The sequence below is a fragment of the Pantherophis guttatus genome, chromosome 2 (assembly GCF_059756535.1).
Source record: "Pantherophis guttatus breed Tessera chromosome 2, ASM5975653v1, whole genome shotgun sequence".
NCBI classification, from domain to species: domain Eukaryota; kingdom Metazoa; phylum Chordata; class Lepidosauria; order Squamata; family Colubridae; genus Pantherophis; species Pantherophis guttatus.
Genome location: NC_142064.1, coordinates 54482984 through 54488983, shown reverse-complemented (window position 1 = coordinate 54488983; position 6000 = coordinate 54482984).

Sequence of the window (6000 nt, the reverse complement as noted above, 5' to 3'; positions counted from 1 at the left end):
GGTTCAGGTGAACCAGTATTTCCGATGATCAGGTGGGCAATGGTCAGCTGTGACACGCAATTTATATTAGCGAGAATCATTGGATTTCCTGCTTTCTAGCTAATCTAAATTGTGTGGCATAGCGGATTCCCGCCTCCTCGCTATTCTACTTACCTTTGCAAACTCAGAAGGCTTCAAAATGTTCCTTTTTTAGCACTACCGGGCACGCTTGGTAGCAGACTCATAGAACCGGTAGCAGAGATCAGAAGATTTCACCGCTGCTATTTGGATATCTTTTTACACTAGCTGAACCAAGTCCAGTTGATTTTCAAGGGCAGCTCATGGCAAAGGCAACTCATTGCAATATTCCAAGCAGAAAATGAGTAAGGCATGAATAACTTTAAACAGGACTTTTCAATCCAAGACTGGGCGCAACTGGTATACGGTAGCTTTTTTCCCCAAAGAAAGATCTCCTAGCCATGACCACCACCTGCTCTTCCAGCAGCAGCTAATAGTTCAAGTGTCCAAGAGGACATCCACACTGCACAGGAGTTCTGTCTGGAGGACAATAGCCCCATACAGAACAAAAAAAAAAGAGTTCCCAAAATTAGGGGATTAAATAAAAGATAACAAAACTATCCATATGGTCTTCACTAGGTTGGGCTGAAGCCTATTCTTTTATATACAGATCACTACAACCTTCAGACAATGGGGAAAAACCTAATATTTGGTCAATCTAGAATGGAGCTATATAACCAGGAGTCATCAACATATCAATAATACTTGACAGCTTACAAATGGATAACCCAGTGGTTTCATGTAAGTGTTAAACTGGTAAGAAAGAGAGTAGATTACTGAGGAACACTCACCAACACCAAATGGAATTGGAACTGGCCCGAGAGTAGGGATATCAAACTTGAATCATCACAGCAGTGTCACATGATGTATCGGGACTTTTTACCCCTTTGTTAAACCAGGTGGGGGGCAGGGCCAGCATGTGACACATCCAGTCTGCAGGCTACTAGTTTGACACCCCTGCCCTAGAGGAAGAATAATTATTGTTATACTATATTTACCACTCTTATAACTTCAAAGCTAGTCTACAAAGATATCATGACTAAAGGTATTGAAAGTCATCTGGAGATTAAGAAAGGCTAGATGGTTATATTCTTCCACATTTGAGCATCAAATGTGGTCAATGCTATCTCAATACTATATCTTGATGTGAAACGCAACTGAAAGGGATTTAGATAATCTATTTCCTCTTGGAAAGTTGGGGACTGAACAAAAATTGTCTACTGTCACTGGATCCAAGAAAGGCTCCCTGAAGAGGAAATGAGCTACTATCTCTTTAAGAGGTGATGGTGCAATTCCTTCTCACAAGAAAGCATTTACTATGGATCTAAATATGTTGTTTTCCAGGGCTTTCACCAACCAGGAAGGACATCAGTTTAATACATACTATAGGTAGTTGAAGTCAGAGAATTGGAGACCAATTGTGCAGGAACAACTGCTTCAAATTGTTCTCAGATAATTAAGCTAGACAATGACCTGGTCATCTCCAAGGGACCCTACGCTTACCAGGAAAGTTTCATAAGGTTAACACACAAAGTTATCTGCAAAGCATTGGCTCTGAAGGCCATCAGAGTCTCTCAAATATCTATAGTTACTCCATCACCTTTTCTCTGGAGTCCTTGTTGATGCTCAACTTGAAATCCAGGTGAGCACATTTCCAAGAGTGGAGTGTACAATTTTATAGTGATCTGAATTGGACTTGTGTTGCTCTACTGTTATTCAGCAGAGAGAGGTTAAATATTGCCCATCTCATTCATCTGGAGTTTGTGTGTAAAGTAAAGGAAGGTTTATTTCTCATACTGAAATGTAAGCATATATAGATAAGGGGCAGAGTGATATGCCATACTCTTCCCTCCAGAAATACAAATTGATTCTCCAACATATCAAATACACTTCTATAATCTCCCCCTCTCTCTCTTGCTGGCACATAGGAAGAGTATATGCAGTTTCCTGGATTGAGGAGCCAACTCCTGGAAAGTCACAACAAACTGGCTGCCAAATTCAGCTCGAGAAAGCGCCTGCAGGGCATTTCCTTGGCTGTAAATCTCATGCTCCAGGCATAATGTCCTATTGGGATATAGGATTGCTAGTAAAAATCCCATTAACCATGGCAGAAAACGTAGGCTTTGGCCAATATTTTTCTGCCTATTACACTCTACCATTTCCCCAAGGTTAGAGGAAGTTTTCCTTTGTGAAAAGAAAGAGGGAATGGCTTGCACAACAGGAAGTGACATATTACCAATGGATGATTCTGTGGGGAAGGAAATCAAGGATATTAATTTCCAAATAGCAAGGAAACCGGGCCAAATTGTGCTAACAGAAAATGCAATCAAAAAGTCAGAATTGGTTGAGCTTCCCTAGCACTTGACTAACTAGGCTGTAAAAAGAAATACCATTTAGGGCAGATTTGTCAGGATTAAATATTTCTGCACCCATAAGAGAGCCACCTAAATCTTGGCATTTAAAGAGTCAGTCTGTAGTTTTCAAATACTGGAAATGACCTGTTCTTTTATTCAGCTTCTTTCTCCTATTTCATTTCTTTAGAATTTCCTGATTTGACTGATTTGTTGAGTTCGGGCCCAATTAAAGGATTCAAGGATCCATTTCAAATTGTTGTGTTCTGTGACACTGTTTCTCAGCCTTGGCAACTTCAAGGCGTATGGACTTCAACTCCCAGAATTCTGAGAGTTGAAGTCCAGAGACGCCTTAAAATTGTCAAGGTTGAGAAACACTGTTGTATGAGAAAACTTTGTAGGTTTTCTTCCCAATGTGCAGTTTCTTCTTTAGTTTGACTTTCTTGGAGTTCAATTTGTTGTATGTTGAAAGAAAAATTACTTTTTAATATATGACATCCATATAAGTTTTGAGTATTTGTATTTACTCAGAAATAAACTCAGGGCTTTCCAATCCAATTCTGGACAGCTATGAATGAGGAAGGGAGTTTTAAACTAGTTTTTCCCAGCTGCTTATTTCCTTGGGGACAGTGATTGCATGGAAAGGATTACATTCTTATTGCCATCTTGTGTTTTGCTTTTGATGGGGCATGCTATCCTTACTTTTGCCTAAAATGTCATAAAATAAATGTAAAATGCAGGCTAACTCTTAGACACATTTCCTGGTTCATGTTAAATGCCTGGCCGAAAATCTTTCTAAATGTTTTTCACTGAGACAATTCACTTTTTCTACAGTGTACAAGCAAGTAACAAATAGCTTTTTTCAAAGCATCATTTAACATGTGCTTAGGTAGTGCCATGACATCATATAGAGTGCAGTCACAAACTGTAAAATAATTTCTTTACTTCCATGATGTCATTGATGAAATTGATTGCTCTTCAAAGTCACTAGTGGGAAAGGAGAATCATTATTTTGCATAATTGGAGTTTGATGTCTGCATATGTAGCATTTCTTGACCAAGCAAAGATGGTAAGCATCTCATGCATCTCCAGTTCCAAGTTTGGGGGTAACTTATCTGAAACAGACATATCTCTTACAATGTCAGGCGCAAAAGACCAGATCCACATGTGAAGGTTCAATTAAGCTGATTTATTGCTAAAGGTCTATGCATAGGAACCTTTTCATCTAAAGGTCAGCACCTGGTTAGAGTCAAATAAGGGTCAACATCACTGAAGGAGGGTGGGACTTAATTTACTTGTGGCTACATAGGGATTCTAGACTGATCCTTGTTTTCACTCCACCCTCAGGCTCAGCCATTCCTTTGCCTACATCCAATCACTAAAAAGGTTCAGGAGAGAAATTTGTGATTGTGTCACAGTATGGAACTAGGTTTAAAATTACTTTCATCATATTCTATTAAAAATAATCATAGAATGAGAGATGGAAGTAATTTTACTTATTTCATTAAATATAGCCAAATACAGATGAACACCCAACAGACTCTGAGAGGGTTATGGAAAAGTTATTGAATATGATACTTCTTAAGTGCTTGAAACAAGCTTTGGAGATAACTGAAAAATCCTGTGTAGAAGGGAATTTGGACTTGGTCACTAATTTACTTATAGCAATGAAACAAGGTACAATTTGACACTAAAAAACTCAACTGTTTTTATATTAAATGAAAAATGACTTGACTTGGAAATCTAGGTGACTTTTTTACTTGGCTTATTTTTTATTTTTAAAAAGTACATCAAACTAAATTGTTGCTATGTGGAGCTTGAATATGCATCATTGTACTATTTGTTTGCTATACTGTCATACTGTCAAATAATCTGTCATATTGATTGATTATGTGCCATCACGTCATTTTCAACTCCTAATAACTATATAGATAGATTTTCTCCATGACAAAATCTGTCATATGTATATATGAAAAGCATAATAGCGTAAAACTAATATCACAATTTAAGGCAACTTTAAAAAATATGTAAAGAATATTCATGACGGATTTGCTTTTTATTATAAACACATTTATATGCTTTTAAAATACCCACAATCTTAACTGAATTGTCTAGATTGCCTAGAAAATTTGCCAGGTAAATTTGGGATGCATTTTTCCTCTGAATTTCTTTCATCATTTTGGTAAAGTACAGACTATTTTTTTGCCTTCATGTGCTTAAAGGGAAATGTTTGCTGTTTCAGACATTTGTTTTATTTCTAGCCAGGAATTGCTCTATTGGTTTTCATCGGCTTTTTATTGTTTGTGATCATTTTTCAAGTAAAATTTATGTTGTGTTTTTCTTGTTTGGACTCTTGTGAATATATCTATAGTCATGCATGCTAATCAGCAATGTATATGAAGCTTTTCAGTACCAGATGTAATTTACTAACTTAAGAAACCAATTGCAGAGAACTCACAGCCTAATATTAGCACTGTGGTTGCACAGTGGATAGAATTCAGTATTGCAGTTCGATTCTCACTGGCTCAAGGTTGACTCAGCCTTCCAAGGTCAGTATAATGAAGACCCAGATTGTTAGGGCAATATGCTAACCAGTGGTGGGATTCAAATAATTTAACAACTGGTTCTCTGCCCTAATGATCAGCTGGGTGGGCGTGGCCATGGTGGGACTGGCTAGGGGGTGTGACAGGCAGCACTTGGCCTCCTGAAGCCTCCTGGGAGCAAAAATGTGCTGTGGAGAGGGACAGCGCTTCGCCATCTGTGCCCCATTTTGGGCCTAATGGGCCTCTCTGCAGCCTCCTGGGAGTTAAAACAGGTCGTGGGGGATGCGCGGCACTCCCCTGCTCCCCGTTTTGGACCTAGGTGGCCTCCCTGCACTTATCTGGGAGCCAAAATGGGGTACATGGGGACTCCTAGAAGGGTCGGGGAGGGGAGGGGTGGGGTGGGGCCAGCCAGCAATTTAACTACTGGTTTGCTCGAACTGGCCCGAATCAGCTGAATCCCACCACTGATGCTAACTGTGTAAACTGCTTAGAGAGAGCTGCAAAGTACTGTGAAGCTGTATATAAATCTAAGTGCCATTGCTGCTGCTTGTTGAATGTCTTTTTGAAATATGAAGCGAGACATCCCAGGGGTAGAAAAAGAGGTAGAGCTGGACATAAAGAAGCAGTCAATCACACAGGAAATCCACAGGGGAGCTCCTTTGGAGAAAATAAGAGTAGGGTTGAATTTATTACAGCAATGGTCATCTGAAAGTTATATTCATTTTGGAAAAGATTGTTCCATTGGGTTTCCAATTTAGGAAAAGATACATGAGGAAAATTGGGAGAGGAAGGAGCAGAATACAGTAATGCAATATGACATAAAAACAAGAACTTTACTTTGTAAAGGAGGAGAAGTTTTTCCTGCCTGAAAAGCTTCGGTTCTTCCAAAAGAATGAAGCAGTCAGCACTTCTAGAGCTTACAAAATAAATTCCTAGTGCTATGCCCAGTAGCACTGTTATAATTAGGGGCTTATTCCTAATAAACCACACATTCCAGCAGCATTTAAATAGCGTACCGTAGCCTATTGCATACATGAAATTACTATTGG